At 36.9% G+C, this 9,090-nt stretch overlaps 1 pseudogene; it reads left to right on the forward strand.

Annotated features, from left to right (window-relative positions):
• Positions 1-7,888: 7,888 nt before the first annotated feature.
• Positions 7,889-9,090, forward strand: part of LOC107709541 (uncharacterized) — a 5,965-nt pseudogene continuing 4,763 nt past the window's right edge.

A 9,090-nucleotide genomic window follows, 5' to 3' on the forward strand; every position in this document is an offset into this window, starting at 1 on the left:
TTCTGAGCTCTTATTGTTTTTATTAGGCCTGAAAGTTAACATTTCAGACTTCTTTGGAGGATAAGATTTATAGCAATGACAATTAATTGGGCAGCATTTTGCATGTTACACTAAAATACCTCAAAGATCCAAGAAAGCTAAAATCATTTTTTTACGATTCTTGACATTTTTCTTAGATGGCACAATCTTTGCAAAACCGTACAGTGTGCACTATAAACTATATGTGAACATCAACGCAAATGGCCACCTCCTGTTATACAAACACTGGCATGCTTCTTTTCTGAGCCAAAATGTAGTTCTAGTCAGAGGGAGGGAAATGAAAGCTTGTGTAACCATCAGAATTACTCTACAGATGTTATTTTAATAGTTGTAATGCTGTTATACCTTAGGCTCACTGCTATTGCACCCCTACTCTAGAATTGAATTACTAATAGTCACCTAACACAACATCATGCATTCGGTAGTGTTGAATAAATGAGAAAGGCAAGAATTCTGAGAGGCAGAGCTAAAGGAAAGTGTGTTGGTGACTCGTTATTTAATTTTTAAAATTAAATGACATTGACAAAATACATTGCATCAACACTTTTAAACAGATTTACACTGGTAACCTCTTTTTTCGACTTTCATTTTAAAGTTTTTTAAGTCTTCACATTTGGCTCAGTCCACACTTCTGTGGGTCTTGGTGGAGCTGGACCTCTATTACATATCGCTGCCCGGAAACGCAGTTGTTCAGGTTAATGCCAGCCTGTCTAAAAATCCTGTTTTTTTTAGCTTCCACACGTTCCTCACTGTCAGCTTTCTGTTCACACTTGTCATCTGCCTCTGTTGCTGTTTTTCATTAAATCATCAGCTGTGGGCTAGGTATAACTTTTTAATATGTTGAGCTGTTAAGTCAGTAGGTTTTTATACTGAACTGAATTTTCAATTGATATTTTCAGACCTCCAACAGAGACAAAGGAGGGAATTCACTGAATGATGTGCCTCATGTTATACATGACCTTTTGAATGTGACTGTGTTTCAAGGTAAGTAGGCTTTTTCTATAAAAGATTATATTAGACTTTCATTAATAAGTTTTGGTCATGCTCAGGCACTTTAATATTTAACTGAATAAGTCTACAATTCATGGCAAGAAGTAACAGAATGGAACCTAACAGGAAAAAGATAAAGCTTTTGAGGGTCTGACAGTTACATGAGGGTGTGAAATTGAAGTTAATTTTGATATTTTAAAATGTATATGAAATTTCATACCACATTGTATCATACCATTATCTGAAGTTTTATTTAACATGAATAAAGGTTTTAAAGTGAAACAAACCAATGAACACCACAAAGCATCACAGAGATTAATAAAAAATAAATTATTAAAATCCATGCTAATATTCCCTTCTATTTCATTCATTCTGTTGTTATGTTGATGTCACTTCCTGGACATCCAAAAACTAAAATTTTAAATATATCATCTGTATTACCAAATAACCAATGTCAAGCTGCTTTTCTGTTCTTCCAATAGTCATGGATAAAGTTTGAAACCTGTAAAGTCTTAACAAATCTGGCATAATGTCATAAAATAAAGAAATCCAGTTGGGTGGCAGTAAATAAGATGCCAGCATTTGCACTGAAATATCATGCACAAAGTGTGGCAGTTTTTATTGAATTCACCTGTTTGCTATTTCATATCTGTCTCTGAAAAAAATAGACTATTTTTGGCCGACTTTACATGTTTCGCTTCTTAATTCAGTTAATCACAAAAGGTGACAATAGCTGAGTGATATAATGAGACATAGGAGCATGAAAATGAACACACACACACACACACACACACACACACTCACACACACACACACGCATACCAACAGACAGATACACTATACTCAACAGTAGAGTAAAAGCATGCATAAATTATTTAGCCTTACTGGCTTTATCTCTGCACATGCACACACACAGTACTGCCAAGGTGTTCAAATAGGCAGTTCATCTTTGCCTCATCTCAGCTAAAATATAACAAACTAATGCTTTTATTGCACTTTAATTAATTGTAAAGCATGTTGCTGTTTTAATAAGGTGTTATATAAATAATATTTTTCTTACAAAGCCTAGTGGTGGTATCAGCAGAGGTATAAAGTATTTGAGTAAATGTAATTAGTTACTGTACGTGTGTATCTTTTTGGCTACTTTGTAGTTTTACTGCGGTATTAGCAACTTTTATTCTCTACTTCACTACATTTTTGAATAAGTATCTGTATTCTTTACTCCAATACATGCGTGATGAGTCATGCAATTATTTATTACATTTTGCATGACACCTAACTTTTTCTGCAGCAGTTTATTTCTGCTACAAAAGTAGCAATATTGCCATCTACATAGCATTAAAGGTACTATATCTTGTGTGTTTTGTCCTTACTCACCTAAACTTGTCAACAAAATGGAAAATTAATAGGGTAATAAGTAATGGTCAGGCACTGCTAAATATCTTTGATTAACTGATCATCAGCAAGTGTGAGCAGCTCTATAAAAGCAGAAGTTTTGGCAGTTTGCTGGTCTGGAGGTGTGTGTTGAACACAATGCCAAAGAAGAAAGGCATCAGCCATGATCTTAGAGAAGCAATTGTCGCTGCCATCAATCTGGGAAGGGTAATACGGCCCTTTCCAAACAATTTGAAGTCCATCTTTTTCAGTGAGGAAGATTATTCACAAGTGGAAGACATTCAAGACAGACGGCAATCTTCCCAGGAGTGGACGTCCCAGGAAAGTGGAGATGTTTAGCCATAATGCACAGTACCACATTTGGTGAAAGCCAAAAGAGCATATCAGCACAAACACCTCATACTAAAAGTCAAGCATGCTGGTGGAGGGGTGATGATTTTAGGCTTGTTTTGTACCCACAGGTCCTGGGCACCTCACACTCATTGAGTAGACCATGAACTCCTCTGCATACCAAAGTACTCTAGAATCAAATGTGAGGCCATCCATCCGACAGCTAAAGCTTGGCCAAAATTGGGTCATGCAACAGGACAATGATCCCAAGGACACCAGCAAATTTACAACAAAAAGAAAAGATGTGAGAGACTGATAAAGTCATACAGAAAATGATTACTTCAAGTTATTGCTGCTAAAAGTGGATCTACAAGCAACTGAATCATAAGTTGTCCTTAGTTTGTCACCCATGGCTTTTCCATTTTGGTGTTGTTTTTTCTAAACAAATCTAAAGCTTGGCGAAAATTGGGTCATGCAACAGGACAATGATCCCAAGGACACCAGCAAATTTACAACAAAAATAAAAGATGTGAGAGACTGATAAAGTTATACAGAAAATGATTACTTCAAGTTATTGCTGCTAAAAGTGGATCTACAAGCAACTGAATCATAAGTTGTCCTTAGTTTGTCACCCATGGCTTTTCCATTTTGGTGTTGTTTTTTCTAAACAAATAATAAGACAGTGTGATATGTCATGTGTTATTGTTCATCTGAGGTTTTATTTTCCAAATTTTAAGACTTGCCAAGGACCAGATGCTTTTTTATTATGTCCTGATACAGAAAACCATGAAATTCAATAGGATGTCCTTTCTTTTTCACAGGACTGTATACAGCAAGGATGCTATGAATATAACTTTGCTTAATTATATCTCGATAAAGTTATACATTTATAGTACAAGGGAAATGGGTGCTAATATGTCAATATTAGCCTGAACATTTTCAGAAAAAAAATGAGCACAACTAAAAAATGTTTACAATTATCAATCCCCTATAACGCTATACAAAGTACAAAGAGTTTAAAGGATAATTCTCCTAAAATGATCATACTCACCCTCATGCTGTTCCAAACCTCTATGAACCTCTTTGATTTTAGTGGAGCACTGAGATATGTTGAAGAATGTTGGTAATCTAAAAGTTTTGGTTATAGCCAGTTCATCTATACTTTAACCAAAATGTTTTGGTTACCATTGAATTTTAATTTTATGGACAGAATTTTCTCCAAATATCTTTTTTTTGTTCCACAGAGGAAAGAAAGTCATACACGTTTGGAGCAACTGTTTGGAGCATACTGTTCTTGCCTTAGTTTTGTTGCCATAACAATAGGTTTCAGGGTGTTTCTTTAGGGTAGCAGTTAGGCCTCCACGATAGTGTGCAAATGAAGTTGGATTCTCTGTGAGAAAACACGCACGCACGCACACACACACTGTTCAGCTGTTTTTACATGTCTGTTCATTCACAGTATGATATTTTGATAGCTAATTCTTTATTGTGACATTTAATTTCAGGAACTTATTTCTAAAAGTAATTTTTGAAATAATTGCAGATGATTAGTCTTCTCTTATCACTGCACTCCAGGTGCCCTTCCATATTGATTGAAGGGTTTCATATGGTTGCCATGACAACATTGTCAAATGATGTCCGGCTCAGAGGGTTCTCTCACCTTGTCAGAGCCCACAACCACATACATATAATGAAGACACACAAACACTTTATTGTTTTAAGCACTGGGCATTTTGTCATCTCTTTCTTAATGTATTCTTCATTTCTGTCAGCTCCCCCACAAGTGTACTGCATGCTCAAACAGCATTGTCTGCTTTTGTAAAATGAATCACAACTTTTAATAAAAAAACTACTGGAGTTTCAATTTTGATAACAGTTTATTTTGCATTTGCTGAGCTCTCAGCTCTCTCTGACTATCAGCAATTCAAGCCCATGTTCCCATCGCAAATCCCCATATCAAAATTAATGGCCAGAGACTTCCCTCTGTGCATTCCTCAGCACCACACCTTACTTGAAAACTGATCAAAAAAAGTTCAGTTGAGTGAAATATATATGTTTAAACAATTACCTGGACATTGTGAATTTTAATATAATCAGTTTGCGAGAGAAATATATGATGTGATGTGAATATGGTTAATTATGGTTGAACATGCTAACATATTCTGGTCTGGACCTCTGAACACATATCAAAATGAATGGCCAGAGACTTCCCTCTGTGCATTCCTCAGCACCACACCTTACTTGAAAACTGATAAAAAAAAGTTCAGTTGAGTGAAATATATATGTTTAAACAATTACCTGGACATTGTGAATTTTAATATAATCAGTTTGCGAGAGAAATATATGATGTGATGTGAATATGGTTAATTATGGTTGAACATGCTAACATATTCTGGTCTGGACCTCTGAACACATTCTTGTACAACCCGTTTGGTCAATATGGGGTGCGTTTCCCGAAAGCATTGTTAGCCAACTACACTCTTAAAAATAAAGGTGCTTCACGATGCCATAGAAGAACCTTTTTGTCTAAATGGTTCCATAAAGAACCTTTAACATCTGAAGAACCTTTCTGTTTCACAAAAGGTTCTTTGTGGCGAAAGAAGGTTCTTCAGATTATAAAAAGGTAAGAAAGAGATGGTTCTTTAAAGAACCTTTGACTGAATGGTTCTTTGTGGAACCAAAAATGGTTCTTCTATGGCATCGCTTGAAGAACCTTTTGAAGCACCTTTATTTTTAAGAGTGTATGGTCACAAGTTCCTTTGTCACCAATAGGGGAGCCTGCAGGATTTCAGCTGAGGGTACGCACAGACATGTAAAAAAATATTTTAACCCTGAAAACAGCAAAAAGCAACTGAATGGTCAAAGACACCCATCGCATGTACACATAGGAAAACAACTGTAAAACAGTGTGGGTACAAAAAAAACAATTCGGTGTGAATGGCCGCTTTTTAGGCAAGTACAGGTGTCATGTCATAAAATATTTTAATACGACTGAATTTATATTTAATGTGATAACAGTTTAATAAACACATTGTAAGTTACTAATTATTTAATTGTTTTGTTTAATATCCACGGTTATTCAAACAGCGAATAAATTATATGCCGAAAGCGAGCAATGAACATTTACATTATTTATCACATTATCACTGACTACAGTTTAGTGCGAGTTTAAGCACTATCAATGAAGCTGTCTACACTGTGAAATGAATCTCATACTTACATCATACGTACATCGGCATTTTGTTGAGCAGAATACAGTCAGCGAGCGCGTGCACTGAACAAAACACCTGCGTTTCAGCGATGACTCATCTGAACGCTTCTGATTGGCCATTGCATTCATAAACTCAACCGAATCGTGTGTGATTGGTTATGATGTGCAACGCTGCAAAAATGCATAAAAAGAAATATGATGCGATATGAGCAGATCTAAATTTCACTTTATTTGCGACAGCCCTAATAGATTAATTTAACTGAGCAGGGGCATTTTTGTCCAGTTTGGTGGCATTTTTGCCTCAAGCCCCCGTTAATTTCATACCAGAGGAAGGGGCCAGGGGAAGGCTAGTTCAGTGAAAGAGCGGTCCAAATGCGTTCGGCCAGTTCATTGAAAAGAGAGAACTGACTCCAAAGAATGATTAAATCACGAATGATTGGCATCGCTGGTTCATTTGACAGAAATACGGGACACAAAAAGGTAATAACTGCTAAAATATTTGCAGGGAAAATGTTTCTTGGATCAGAGCACTCATGGTACACGGTCGCCGTGATTTTGCCAAGTGAGACATGTTCCTGGATCAACATCTTTTGTTGATCCTGGATCAACATTAATGTCCAAAAATATAGACTAAACCCAATCCCAATCCCTACCCCTAAACCTACCCATAATTTATTCCTAAAATCAGTGTGAAATGATAGCTCATTTACAAGGGTGTAGAAGCACCTAACCCTGATCGTAAGCCTACAACAGATATTTCCTGAAACGCTATCCCTCAATTCTGATTGGTTAATTGGAATGTTGTTCCAGGATCAACAAGGATGTTGATCCAGGAACATGTTGTACTTGGTGAAATCACGGTCACCCATGGTACACACAGTGCGTACAGCCGTACAGATGCAGGCACCACTGGTCACCAACATAGTTCAATGGGTTCTGTGTTTCCAACGAACACTTGAAAACAGCATCGCAAAGTTGTATGGTTGGAACTGCAGCTCTTGACCAGTGGTTTGAAGCATAGATTCTTGTTAGTATGACATGTGAATTTAACAGATCAAGTGTATTTGGCAAAATAAGCAAGCTAGCAAATTATGCAATTGATATCATTCATTCTGTCTTCATTTACTCAATATCATGTCCTTCCAAACTTGTATTACTTCTTTATTCTGCAGAACTTTTTAATTGGCAAGAAAGGAGAAAATGGAATTCATTCAACACTACTTTGAGGAAGGACATTCACATGCCGTGATTATGGACATGCTGTTAAAGGGTTAGTTCACCCAAAAATGAAAATTCTGTCGTTAATTACTCACCCTCATGTCGTTCTAAACCCGTAAGACCTCAGTTCATCTTCGGAACACAAAGTAAGATGTTTTTTATTAATTCTGAGAGCTCTCTGACCCTCCTATAGACAGCAATGTAATTACCACGATCAAGGTCCAGAAACGTAGCAAGGAGATCGGTAAAATAATCTATGTGACATCAGGGGTTCAACTGTAATTTTACGAAGCTACGAGAATACTTTTTGTACGCAAAGAAAACTAAAATAATGACTTGATTCAACAATTCGTCTCCTCCACGTCACCCTGGTGCCATTTTGGAGAATATCCACTGAACGTAAACAGCTGTGTGACACAGAATATCATACGCTGTTTACGTTCAGTGGAATTATTTTACCGATCTCCTTGCTACGTTTCTGGACCTTGATCGTGGTAATTACATTGCTGTCTATAGGAGGGTCAGAGAGCTCTCAGAATTCATCAAAAATATCTTAATTTGTGTTCCGAAGATGAACGGAGGTCTTACGGGTTTAGAACGACATGAGGGTGAGTAATTAATGACAGAATTTTCATTTTTGTGTGAACTATCCCTTTAACGTACCATGGCATAAAGATTCACCTGTGCTCTCTAAAAACATACCTGATGGATGCAGGTATGTTTAGAAGAAAAACTATTCAGCATTAAACGATATAAGGAACAGGCACGTGCAGAGAGGGGTGTGATGGGTGCTTGAGCACCTGCCCCTTTTTCCCTTGATGCCCAAAGTGCCCTTTTGTCAAGGCAATTAATATATTTTTTAATTAAACGCCTGCCCAATCTAACTATTAGTGAAATGAATGAATAATAATTTAGTCGTAAATAAAATTATCCACATGATGATGACCTTTCACCTGACGATCTCATCAGGGACTATCCCTCACTTTCAGACACCTTTATTGTAGCGCACTACCATGATGCCTTCATAACATCCGGGGCTGCCGGTATGTGGAGTTCTCAGCGGAGCGGTGTGCTTGTATAGCCTACTTATATTATTAAATCATTATTATTATTATACAAGAACTGCGTGAAGAGCATGCACAGCTGTTGTTTATATTGCTGTTTGTAGCCTGTGGAAGTAAGGTTAGCTGCAGCAAGGGGCTATAATATTTTTGTTCAATATTTTCCTAATGAGAATTTTATGATCGGTTTATAAAGGCTACTACGAGCACCTTTTCCCCATTTTTATCACAGAATAAGGCAGGAAATACCCATTTATCTCCACTTGTTCCCAGAGTTTTTCTGCAACCACTATGCAGCTGCAAGTGACATAACTGTGACGTCTACTCTGAATTGGTCTATAGGTTACTAAATGATATGTCAATCAGTACTGCATTATTCATAAAGTTTATTTATTACCTGATAACTTGAAAAACACATAAACCGTATATTTTCGCAATCGTGTGTTTATTGTCTTCACGTTTTTTCCTGCTTTTTATTCAGCTCAGCTACAGCGATAGCCGGATGCTTTTGTCCATATTAGGGTTTCCTGCATGTCATAAGTCATTCCTTCTATGAGTCTGTTTTGGACTTTCTGCACGAGAGCGCCCTCCGGACGTCAGGTCATGCATAGACTATCGATACTGTCTCTTTGAATTTAAATCTAGAAACCTCTACGTGAACAACGTGAACACAATAAAGTGCGGGGGACGAAATTACATTTCTTTAAAATTCAATATTAAAAATGCAGCTAATGCAGCTAACGCAGCAATATAAACAAAGGTGCCTGTTCTCTTTCGTTCTTGCTGTTTGATTGGGAAAAGTTTAAAGGGCGTCGAGGGGTCTTGTCTTTGTTATCTTACTAAAAA

The sequence above is a fragment of the Sinocyclocheilus rhinocerous genome, unplaced genomic scaffold (genome assembly GCF_001515625.1).
Source record: "Sinocyclocheilus rhinocerous isolate Xijiao unplaced genomic scaffold, SAMN03320098_v1.1 scaffold2148, whole genome shotgun sequence".
NCBI classification, from domain to species: domain Eukaryota; kingdom Metazoa; phylum Chordata; class Actinopteri; order Cypriniformes; family Cyprinidae; genus Sinocyclocheilus; species Sinocyclocheilus rhinocerous.